General features: G+C 51.1%; 1 long non-coding RNA gene across 1 annotated transcript; it reads right to left on the minus strand.

Moving 5' to 3' along the window:
- Nucleotides 1–2,504: 2,504 nt before the first annotated feature.
- Nucleotides 2,505–9,365, minus strand: LOC123391360. Its single transcript, XR_006606008.1, has 3 exons — nucleotides 9,307–9,365; nucleotides 5,155–5,917; nucleotides 2,505–2,997 (listed from the first exon to the last, which is right to left on the minus strand). It is a non-coding gene; the product is annotated as an uncharacterized LOC123391360 (long non-coding RNA).
- Between the last annotated feature and the right edge of the window lie 1,358 nt (nucleotides 9,366–10,723).

Below are 10,723 nucleotides of genomic sequence, written 5' to 3' on the forward strand. Positions count from 1 at the left end.
GGGTCTGGCCCTGGCTCTCTGCTGCCCTTTCATGACCTCTTCCCTGGGCCTCCATGTGCTCATGTGGAGACCAGGATCTTTCGCTTCCCAGACGGGAACTAGAGGAAAACTGACTGCGTCCTGGGGGCTCCCCACCTGAATGGGGTGGGTGTGGGGGCGGCTGCGGGTGTCCCGTCCAGATCCCTTTCCCCGGGGGGCTGTGAGACTTGACTGCTGAGGCTCAACGCTGCCCGCTTCTCTGGAGAACGGTGCCAGCCCAGCCACCGGGGTACCCCTCTCTGAGAGTCGGCCCCCAGCTCCGGCCTGCGGCCACTGACTAAAGCAGGATGGTACACGCCAAGCTAATGCTGCCTGCATGTCCCAGCTCCACAGCTCCTGTGGGATTCCTGGGATCCAGCAGGAGCTAGAGGCTAAATCCTGGCTTTCGTTCCACCCCCTCCCCATCCTGCTTTCCTCATCGCCTGGCTCCTGAGAATGCTCCCCGTTAAACCTTTCCACAGGGGTCCCCATTTCAGGCTCTACTTGCAGGAAACTAACGAGTGACAGAGGCCTGGCCTACATCAACTCTGAGGGCACCAGGTGCCCGGAGCCTTTGGCTGTGGCATGGGAACGAAGCTGGTCAGGCAGGGTGGTCCCTAGCGGCAGGAGCTCAGAGCAGACGGTGGGAAGGTGTGGGGAACTCAGGAGCTGGGGGCTCCAGTCTGGGTGCCGAGGCAGGCCATGGTGAGGGATGCTCATACTACCTTTTTTCTTCCCTTGGCCCCATCCTGAGCTTGGCCTCTAGGAGCCACATATTGTTAGTCCTGTCTTATAGATGTGGCAGCTGAGACCAGAGAGTCCCCTCTTCTCTAGGCCTTTGTCTCAGGGAAGCTGGGTCCTCTGCCCACGCCAGAGCCCATGTCCAGCTCACTATCCCCTGCAGACGCCTAGTCTCTGCCCTGGAGGTTGGCACAGGCCGGACCCTTGGCAGGAAAGAACCCAGGAGAAATAGAGGGCTGGGTCTCCCCCTGGCGTGGAGAAAGGGCTTGACTGTGTGGGAATGGCTGGAACAGCTGGCCTGACCCATGCAGCTGGCAGCTGAATTGTGAAGCTGGGGAAGTGGGCTTCCTGCAACCTTCCTTCCCCTTCCCTGCTGGGAGGAATGGGTCTCATCACCTCCCTCCCTCGGGCTGCCTGCCACTCCCTGGGTGGATGGGCAGGTGGGCCAGCACTGAATACAAAGGCACTGAATACAAATGGGGGCATTTCAGGCCCTGCCTGTTGGCCAAGCGGGGGGGGGGGGGGGGGGGGGGGGGGGGGGGGGGGACGACTTCTTGGGGCTCCCCCCATCACTTCAGGGAAACCCTGCCTGATCTCAAAGAGGAGGGAGGGCCTGGACACCCGGGCCATTCTCGCCTCCTCCCCCAAGCCGCTGCATCCACCCCTGCCTACCTCCACATGGAGACAGCCCCTGGGCATTTAGGGAAGGGAAATCTGGAAGCGGTTCAGAGAGAAGCCAGCGCCCAGCTGAAGGGCTGAGGAGGAGGAGGAAGTGCTGGGTGCTGTCCTCACCCACGGAAGCTCCCATGTTAGACCAGGCCTCCTCGGTGTTCCTGGGCCAGTGGCCCCTGGTCCCTTACTTCTGGTGTTCTGCCTGGGGCTGGCGGGGGTTGGGGGGTGGTGGTGGTGCAGCTGGGCGCCACCAGCACCAGCAGACACACTGGCCCCAACGGCCGCTCTGATAAGCCTGGGCTCAGCTGGCGGAAGGAGGCTGGTGGCCCCACGGCCTCCGGTGGCCTGGCCCTGAGAGCTGTGGCCATTGTGCTTCCAGCGTGTTTACCCCAAACCTTCCTTCCTCTTGCTGCCAGGAGTCTGGAAAGCCTTGGCTCTCTGGGCTCCCAGGAGGGGGTGGTGGCGTGCGTTTGAACAGGGAGTGACTTCTAGGTTGGTGAAAGCCTCAAAGCCACCGGCACATAGGGTCAGTGGAAGGGGAAGACGGGGCAGCTCTTCTGGGGAGAGAGCCTAGCGACGTGGCTCTCACAGCTTGAAGACGGACATGCTTCTGACCCAGCAATCTACTGCTGGGAAACGGTGGTCAGGAAGTAATGGAAAGTTCACACGAGGCATGTGCCTAAGGACACTTCCGTCAGCCCTGCTTACAACTGATACCAGCTGATGGGAGATGGTACAATCACACAGTGGAGAGCCTGGCAGCAACGTACACAGTGACGGAACCATCAGTACAGCTGCCATGATCATTGTAGGACAGGCCCTAGACATGAGCACACCTTTCTTTCAGGTATATACCCAGGGTATTTTGCTGGCTCAGAGGATATGAGTATGTACAACCCGAGCTGATGTTGCTGAACAGGGAGGGAAGGTTCTAGCACGTTTCATCTCCACCACCAGTGCCTGGGAGCCCCAGTGGTCCTTCACCAACACTTATTATTGTCAGCCTGCTTGTTGGCCTCCTTGGCCTGCTTCGTGTGAGCTTCTCTAATGCATATGAAAAGGGGTTGCGTTGGAGCTTTAATCTGCATTTCTGAATATATGTCAACAGAAAAATGGATAACAAAGTGGGGTATATTTATAAGGTAGAAATATACATAGCGATGAAAAAGAATGATCTATAGCTACATGGGTGAACCTCAAAGAAACTCCTTCCTTCCTTTCTTCCTTTCTTCCTCCTCTTCCTCCTCTTCCTCCTTCTCTAGGCAGTTCTAACAGGGAAACTTGTTTCTTTTTCTCTTTTCCGTGGATGAGATTCTTGGCAGCAAGAAGGAGGACATATTTTGAACTCAGGTTGGGGTCCTGGTCCTGACGCTGCCACCTCGTGGAAGGATGACCTTGGGACCGTCACTTGTCCTCTCTGAGTCATAGATTCATCACCTGCGAGATGGGACTGCTAACACCTGCCATGCTAGGTTGCTCGCAGAATCAATGAAGCAAATGATTAGAAATATGTTGGTAAATTGCCAAAGAACAAGAGGATGGTCCTTGCCTGAGGAGAGTCTCCACCTAGGATGAGGACAGAGAGACATGCATTAATAGGTGTGAGGACAACTGTACAACCACCGACATTAGCACTCCAGGTGCACTCCTGAGTCCTTTCCACATGCTGTCTCTTTGAATCATCATCACAAGCCGGGGAGCCTAGTTCTCAGACAGGGGCCTGCCCGCTAGAAGCATGGACAAGCCAATTCAGCCCTGTAGGGTTGCAAGGGTGGGGAGGGGACGCTGGCCTCAGGGAGGGGCCTCTTAGCTACTGGAGGGAGGGTCAAACCTCCTGGCCTCCCTTCCAGGCTAGTTCTCTGCAGCCCCACCGCCTCCCCATCCCCTCACTGTGGCTCCATGCTGTCCCTCCTGCCCTCTCTCTGGGAAACCTTGAAGGGGCTATCTGCGCTGGGCTCCCAGATTCCCAGAATCCACAGTCAGAGGGTTCCCCTCCCTAAGCCCCCATCCCCCTGGGCCCCCCTACCCCGGTTCACCCTACCCCACCTCCTCTCACATACTTTCACAGCTTAAAGGATCTTGGAGCTGCCCTTTATGCACAGACCAGAAAGCTGAAAAGTCCAAGGACTGGTCCAAGGTCGTTCAGCTGGTCCTGGCTGAACTTGGCGACCCAGACTTCCTGGGTCCCCATCCCACATTTTTCCCACCACATGCCTCCTGGGGGCTGCCGTGAGGCTGACCAGGCTGAGCTCTGCGCTCTGTGGGCTCTGGGGTCCGCAAAAGACCAAGACAGTCCTTCCAGTCTCTGGGGTTGAGCCAGGTGGAAGCAACAGGACCTGAGGCTTTTCCCACCAATAAAGCACCTTTTTCCCACTTCTGCCTTTGGTTGCTCTATTTTCTTCCTTCCTTGTCTGCAGTCATTTTAGCCTCTCTGTGTTGGATTTCTGCAACCCCCCTGGTGGCCGTGGCTGTGCCAGGGGCGCCATTATGCTGTTTGTCATCTCATGGTGGGGTGGGGGAGGGGGCAGCGCGTGTATGTGATGAGAATGTGTGGTGGCACATTGGTCGGTGTAGGCATCTGTCCATCTGGCTGTGATGTGACTCAAATGCTGAGGCTCATAGGCCCTCTCTAGCCCTCCCTAGCTCTCAGCAGCTGTATCCCGACCCCTGGGAAAGAATGTCCCTGGCAGCCACAATGCCCGCCCCAGGCTGGAAGCCGCAGCACAGGTGGGGACACTGTGTCCAACTGGCCCTGTGACAGGGCCGCCCAGGAGAAGCCTCCCCTCCAGGGTCCCCCATTAGTGCTGCCTGCAGCAGCTGTCGCCCTGAGACAGGACTGGCCTGAGAGGAAGTGCCTGGAGGCCGGGGAACCAGTCCATGGGAAACTTGCTCTGTTTTGCCTTGTGCTCTGTTGAGGGGAGAGGGGTTGGCCAGGAACCTCCCCCCATGGAGGCCTGCGCTCCATCACCTATGCGTCCCTTGTGCCCCCTCAACAGATATGTCCTCAGCACCCACAATGTGCCGGGAGCTGGGGTCATGCCAAGGAGCTTGAGTGTGAACAAGTGAAGTTTCCACAGGAGGCCTGTGCTATCTGGGAGGAAGGGCTTCTTCTGGAGAAGAGTGCTGTGGGAATGAAAGGTCCAAAGTCCATTGCACTAAGGGGATAAAACCCAGACACCTTTCACTCTCGTATCAGAGTGATGAGAAAAGCCCAGAAACACAGTTTGGGCGACTTAGAGTAAGCCCATGTGTGTTTTGGGGAAGGCAGGGGACATCTGCAACTGGCCTTCAAGGATGGGCCGGAGGCAGCAGGGAGGGTGGAAAGGGCTTCTGGAAAAGGCATAGCAAGAGCAAGAGTGGCCATTGGGAGAAGGCACTTCCAGTTTAGCTGTGGGACCCCTGGTGAGGCCAGCATATGGATGGACATCTGTTTGTGAGTGGCAGTGATTCTGGGGAGGGGGCCTTGGCAAGAGGTAGTGGGGCTGAAGGCTTCAGGCAGGAGGGGACGGCTGAGATGGGGGAGAAGGGAAGATGACATTCACGAACCCTGGAAGGTTCTCCACTCGCTGCCTTGATCCTGAAGGCCCAAGGCACAGGGCTGGGGGGCACGGTTGTGCTGTCACCGAGAGAGCAGGGACCCTCGGCTCGTGCTAGTGAGGGTGCACAGGGCTTAGACCAGGGAAACAGGTTGGTGCCTCCAGGGAAACTCAAGCCTGGCCTCACCTTCCTCTGGCCCTTCTTCTTCAGCCTCAGGGGAGGCCCTCGTCCCCGTATCAGTCACATCTGTTGGAGCCCAGAGCTGAGCAGAGGGCTCATTTTGCTAGGAATTGTGCCGTGTGATCTCACATGAATCACTCCCCGTTCTTGGACTGTTGGTGTTGTCATCTATACACTGAGGGGCTTGGGCTCTGTGGGATCTCACGTCGTTCCCACCTTAGTTGCCAGCTCTGGTTACCTGGTAAGGCTCTGGAGGATTGTGACCCCAAGTCCAGGCTGGGAGGGATTGATCCATTAGTAATGTCTTGATCTATCAGTAATGTCTTGATCCATCAGTAATGCCTTGATCCATCAGTAATGTCTGCTGTGGTCTCCTGGTGTTGGCGATGGTACACATGCCTTCCTACCTCCCATCTTTACTATCTCAATGGCCATGTTTTAATGGGGGGGGGGTGTGCAGAGAGGTGGGGAAGAGAACCAACCTTCTGTGAGAAGTAGTTCTCCAAGGATTTGTGACAACTCTTGTGTGTGTTCCCCCAGGGCAAACATCTAGAAGAAGACAGGTGTCCCCAAGCATCTCCCACTTGTCTGTGAACAGACAAAAGCATGACCACAGTTTTGTAAGCAAGAAGAGAGAGGGTAAACAAGCCCAAATCTGATTTACTGGCTCATTTGTTTTTCTGGAATTTTGGATAAATTTGCACCTGGTTGCATTTCTGTACAGCCAATATGAAGAAAATTTCCGTCGCTGTTGTTGCTTTGTTTTTTGCTGAAGGAGAAAAAAGAAATCCATAAATATTGTCAAGAAAGGAAAGAAGAGACCAGGAAAAGTTGATGGGTTATATAATTGGGCTTACAAAGAAACTAAAATCTTGAGAACTTTAATCAGAAAATAGGATATGTTGGTCACATCCTTGTGTATGTTAGCATTCATACATTTGTGAATGTGGCATATGTGTGCAGTGCATGTATTTCACATGTGTGATATAAATGTGGCACAGATCTGTGTATAGTGTGTGTGTGTGCATGCATGTGTCTGTGCAGTAGGGATGTCTGTAGAGCATAGAAATGTATGTTTGTATTCTGTGTCTGTGCTGTGTGAGGAATTATGCTGTGTGCATACTGAATACAGTAGATCTCAGAATGGTGTATATGTGGGTAGGGTATGTGTATGTCATATACGTGTGCGGGACCCATGACACGTGCATGCCAGGTAAGCACATGGCATTCTTGCTCTGGGACATGCTGGCCTTGAGCAGGGCTTGTTGATGATGTCACGTAACATCAGAGTTTGAAATACCTCCCTGTGGAGCCCAACAGAGACTGAGAGCCAAAAATCATGAGTCTTTTTTGGTGTTTGCTCTTCCGAGAGGAAATTGGGAATTGCTGGGGCCTGTTTTACCTACTGAAATCCAGATGATCAGAAAAGTGACTGTAGTCCCGGGGAAACCCAGTGGCCAGCTCAAGAAGGTGGGCTTAAAAAGCTTACCGTTCGCAGTTTCCAAAAAAAATTGTTCACCAAACTTTTCAGACTTTTTCTCCCCTTTAACAAAGATTGGAAAGGGTTCCCAGTGGCCTTTTCTGAGGGAAATCGAGCAATTTCCATGATGGATTTGGGACACTATTTCCCCCCCTTTAAAGAAGTAAATCCTGGGGTAGCAAAGGGATGGCTAACAGACATCTAGAGCTTTCTGCACAACTGTTGATAGCAAGGGTCGTGTGTCCCCCAGCATATTGGAGGCCACAAAATGCAGCCAATCTATTTCTTTTGACTGTATTCAGGCAAACGTCCCAGAGGATTTCATTCCCTCAGGTCTGGGGGGGCTGGGTAGGAGCAGAGTGGGGAGTAAAGACCCCTTTCCCTTGTGCCCTTGCAAAAGTAAAGGCACCTTCACATCAAGAAGGGTTATGGATAGAAATGTAGTGATCCGAAGGGACACCTACACCCGAATGTTTATAGCAGCAACGTCCAACAATAGCCACACTATGGAAAGAACCTAGATGTCCATCAACAGATAAATGGATAAAGAAGATGTGAGATATAAATATATATGTATATCTCACATATATATATATATAGAAAGATATATATATAATGCATATATATACATACATGATAATATATTGCATATATATAGATATATATATAATGGAATACTATGCAGCCATCAAAAGAAATGAAATCTTGCCATTTGTGACGATGTGGGTGGAACCAGAGGGTATTATGCTGAATGAAATAAGTCAATCAGAGAAAGACAATTATCATATGATCTCCCTGATATGAGGAATTTGGGAGGCAATGTGGGGGGCTTGCGGGGCAGGGAAGGAAAAGAGGAAACAAGATGGGATTGGGAGGGAGACAAACCATAAGAGACTCTTAATCTCATGAAACAAACTGAGGGTTGCCAGAGGTTATGGACACTGGGGAGGGTATGTGCTATGGTAAGTGCTGTGAAGTGTGTAAGCCTGAAGATTCACAGACCCATACCCCTGAGGATAATAATACATTATATGTTAATAAAAAATTAAAAATTAAAAAAAAAGAAGATTTATGGAGCAGAGCCCTTCCTGCTCCATAGGACTGTGCTGTGAGTCCTGTAACAACAGTCATGAATGTTTCTGCTGAGTGGAAGGGACAGTCCCTAGGGGCAAGGTTGTTCCTGGCACAGGGCCTGCTACCTAGTAGGTGTCCAGTAGATAGCTATTGAATGAATGAGTGGCCCAGGAGGTGAGCATCCAAGAGAAACAGCCTGGTTTCCCCCCATTGCCAAGCAGAGCTTCCAGGGCAGGGCTGGGGGTGGACGGGACCGCTTGTCCAGCTGTTGGATTTCCCCCCTCCTCTTTTCCGGCCCCTCTCCCAGAATCTCAGCTGGTTCCCACGCCCTCAGTTGGGGAGCTTCTGCTGTCATTGTTCAGCTGTTATCAGTGCCTGGCCTCTGCTCGCCTAGATCTTTCATTGGACCAGGAAAAGGGGAAGGACAAGGCAGAGTAGGAAGGGGAAGCTTCAGGGACTGATGTGGGAAAGAATCACAGTCAGAATGGGCTGATCTGGTGCAGCCTCAGGTGAGAAGCCAAGGTTGGGGGAGGGAGGAGGACGTTCCCAAGGTTACACGGATGGTGCAGAATAATAAGGATCATCAGAATTATGGTAGAAGTAATATGGACCACATTATGAGATAATATGTTGCAAACTAGACTTTACCCAATATCTTATTGTACTCCTTAGCTCTGCCCACTTCTTGTAACTAGTTTGCCTTGAGACTCATCCAGAGAATTTGCGTGGCCCCTGGGTTTACTGAGGGGACCCAATGACTATCAGCTGTAGGACTCCAGGTGGGAAGCCTGGCCCTGACCTCATAGCATTGGTGCCTCAGGGAATAGGCTAGACTTCTTGGATTTTGAGTTTCATAAGCCAGACTATAGGACTTCCAAAATAAGAAGTGATCGTTGGGGGGTGCCTGGGTGGCTCAGTGGGTTGAACCTCTGTCTTTGGTTCAGGTCATGATCTCAGGGTCCTGGGATCGAGCCCCGCATTGGGCTCTTTGCTCAGCGGGGAGCCTGCTTCCCCCTCTCCCTCTGCCTGCCTCTCTGTTTACTTGTGATCTCTGTCTGTCAAATAAATAAATAAAATCTTAAAAAAAAAAAAAAAGTGATCATTGAAATTTAAAACTCAGTGGGATAAACAGAGCCAGAGAAGGAGATCTGAGAATTTACCCAGAATGCAGCAAAAAGAGGTAAATAGTGGAAAATAGGGAGAGGGAGAGAGGATAGAAGGAGAAGGTCTAACCGATGCCAAGTAGAATCCCAGGAAGAGAGATTGGAAAGAATGAGGGGCAATATTCAGAGAGACAATGGCTAAGGAATTCTAGAACTGAAGACAGAAGTGAGTTTTCATAGAGCAGAATCACGCCAAGCTCTGGGGCATAGCACGGGGCAACTCCAGGTCATAAAGAGAAGCCTTCCTGAGCTCCTTGCTTCCCAAATCCTTCTCTTCTGCTCTCTGACAGGCCGAACCACTGTGACTTTGCATTTGCACTGGTACTGCTTCCACTCACCATTCTTTGGTGGGCAAGTTTTGCCTCAACCATGAACCTGGGAGTTTTCTGAAGGTGGGAGCCCTTCCCCGAACCCCAGTCCTGGGGAAGGATGGCGAAATACCTAGTTGGAGATAGTCCTGGGCCCATGGCTCAACTCCTCCTGTCTCAGTTTCTTCATCTGTAAAATGGAATTAGAAATACTTGGACAGGGCATTCTGAGATTTACACGTGGGGTGATTTCCTCCCACACTGTGTCCCTGTTCTGTTTAATCTATAATAGCATTTTAATGCCACTATTTTTATTTCTAGATTCTACCCCCCACCCCTGGTCAATTCTGCCTCTTCTTTTCTTTTTCTTCATATATTCATGGGAAAAAAAAAAAGTAAAAATTAAAAAAAAAAAAGAAAGGGCGCCTGGGTGGTTCAGTCAGTTAAGCGTCTGCCTTCAACTCAGGTCATGATCTCAAGGTCCTAGAATCAGGCTCTCTGCTCAGTGGGGAGCCTGCTTCTCCCTCTCCCTTTGCTGCTCCCCTAGCTTGTGTGTACTCTTTCTCTCTCTCTTTGTCAAATAAGTAAATTAAATCTTAAAAAAAAAAAAGTAAAAGCGTATATTCATGAAGAACCATAAAGTGTTGGCTCTCAGATCTAGTTTTAGCAGCAAAGGCCTTTCATCAAATAAAAATATATTGTTGGAGACCCAGTTCCAGCAGAATAAAGGAACCGCTGGTTGAATTGGGGTGGGTGGGGTGGGATGGAGACCCAGAGTTCAGCTGACTCATTTCCCCCTTTCCCTCATACCACCCCTGTGGCACCATGGCTGGAACAAAGTTAGAAAACCACCCTCAAAAGCTTTAAAGCGGCATTCCCCAAAATGTGTATCTGGGAACCCTACTTCATAGTGTCCCATGACAAAGGGGTTCTGTGGTTGAATACATTTGAGAAACACTGGATTAACCAAAGCACATTGAGTCTCTGAAAGATTTCTTTGAGAATTTAACACTTACACTGAGCCCTAGGAGTCTTAAAGAGGGTAACTGATGTGCTGAGTTCTGCAAAACTACCATTTTATCCAAGAATTACCCCGTAGGGGCGCCTGTGTGGCTCAGTCTATTAAGTGTCTGCCTTTGGCCCAGGTCATGACCCTGGGGTCCTGGGATCGAGCCCTACATCAGGATCTCTGCTCAGTGGGGAGTCTCTCTCTCTACCTCTGCCTGCTGCTCCCTCTGCTTGTTCTCTCTTTAACAAATAAATAAATAAAATCTTAAAAAAAAAAAAAAGAATTATCCCTGTAGGCTGGTGTTGTGTAGAACACACCAGGAAAATGCTATACTGGATAATAGTAATAATAACAGTAATTTTTCCTATGTCCCCCTTCAAGATCTATAAGACTAGACACTAAAGTAAGAGGAGAGGCAATTATTACTTTGGATTGAATACGAGCTTTAGTCTTTTCTGACCCCCGCCCCCGCCCACCACCCCGCCATTTAGAAAAGACCTGTGGGAAACCCAGCAATTTCCAGGCCTTCTTTCTTCCCATC

Source organism: Mustela putorius, unplaced genomic scaffold, assembly GCF_011764305.1.
Source record: "Mustela putorius furo isolate JIRA1106 unplaced genomic scaffold, ASM1176430v1.1 tig00000224_pilon_pilon_pilon, whole genome shotgun sequence".
Taxonomy (NCBI): Eukaryota; Metazoa; Chordata; class Mammalia; order Carnivora; family Mustelidae; genus Mustela; species Mustela putorius.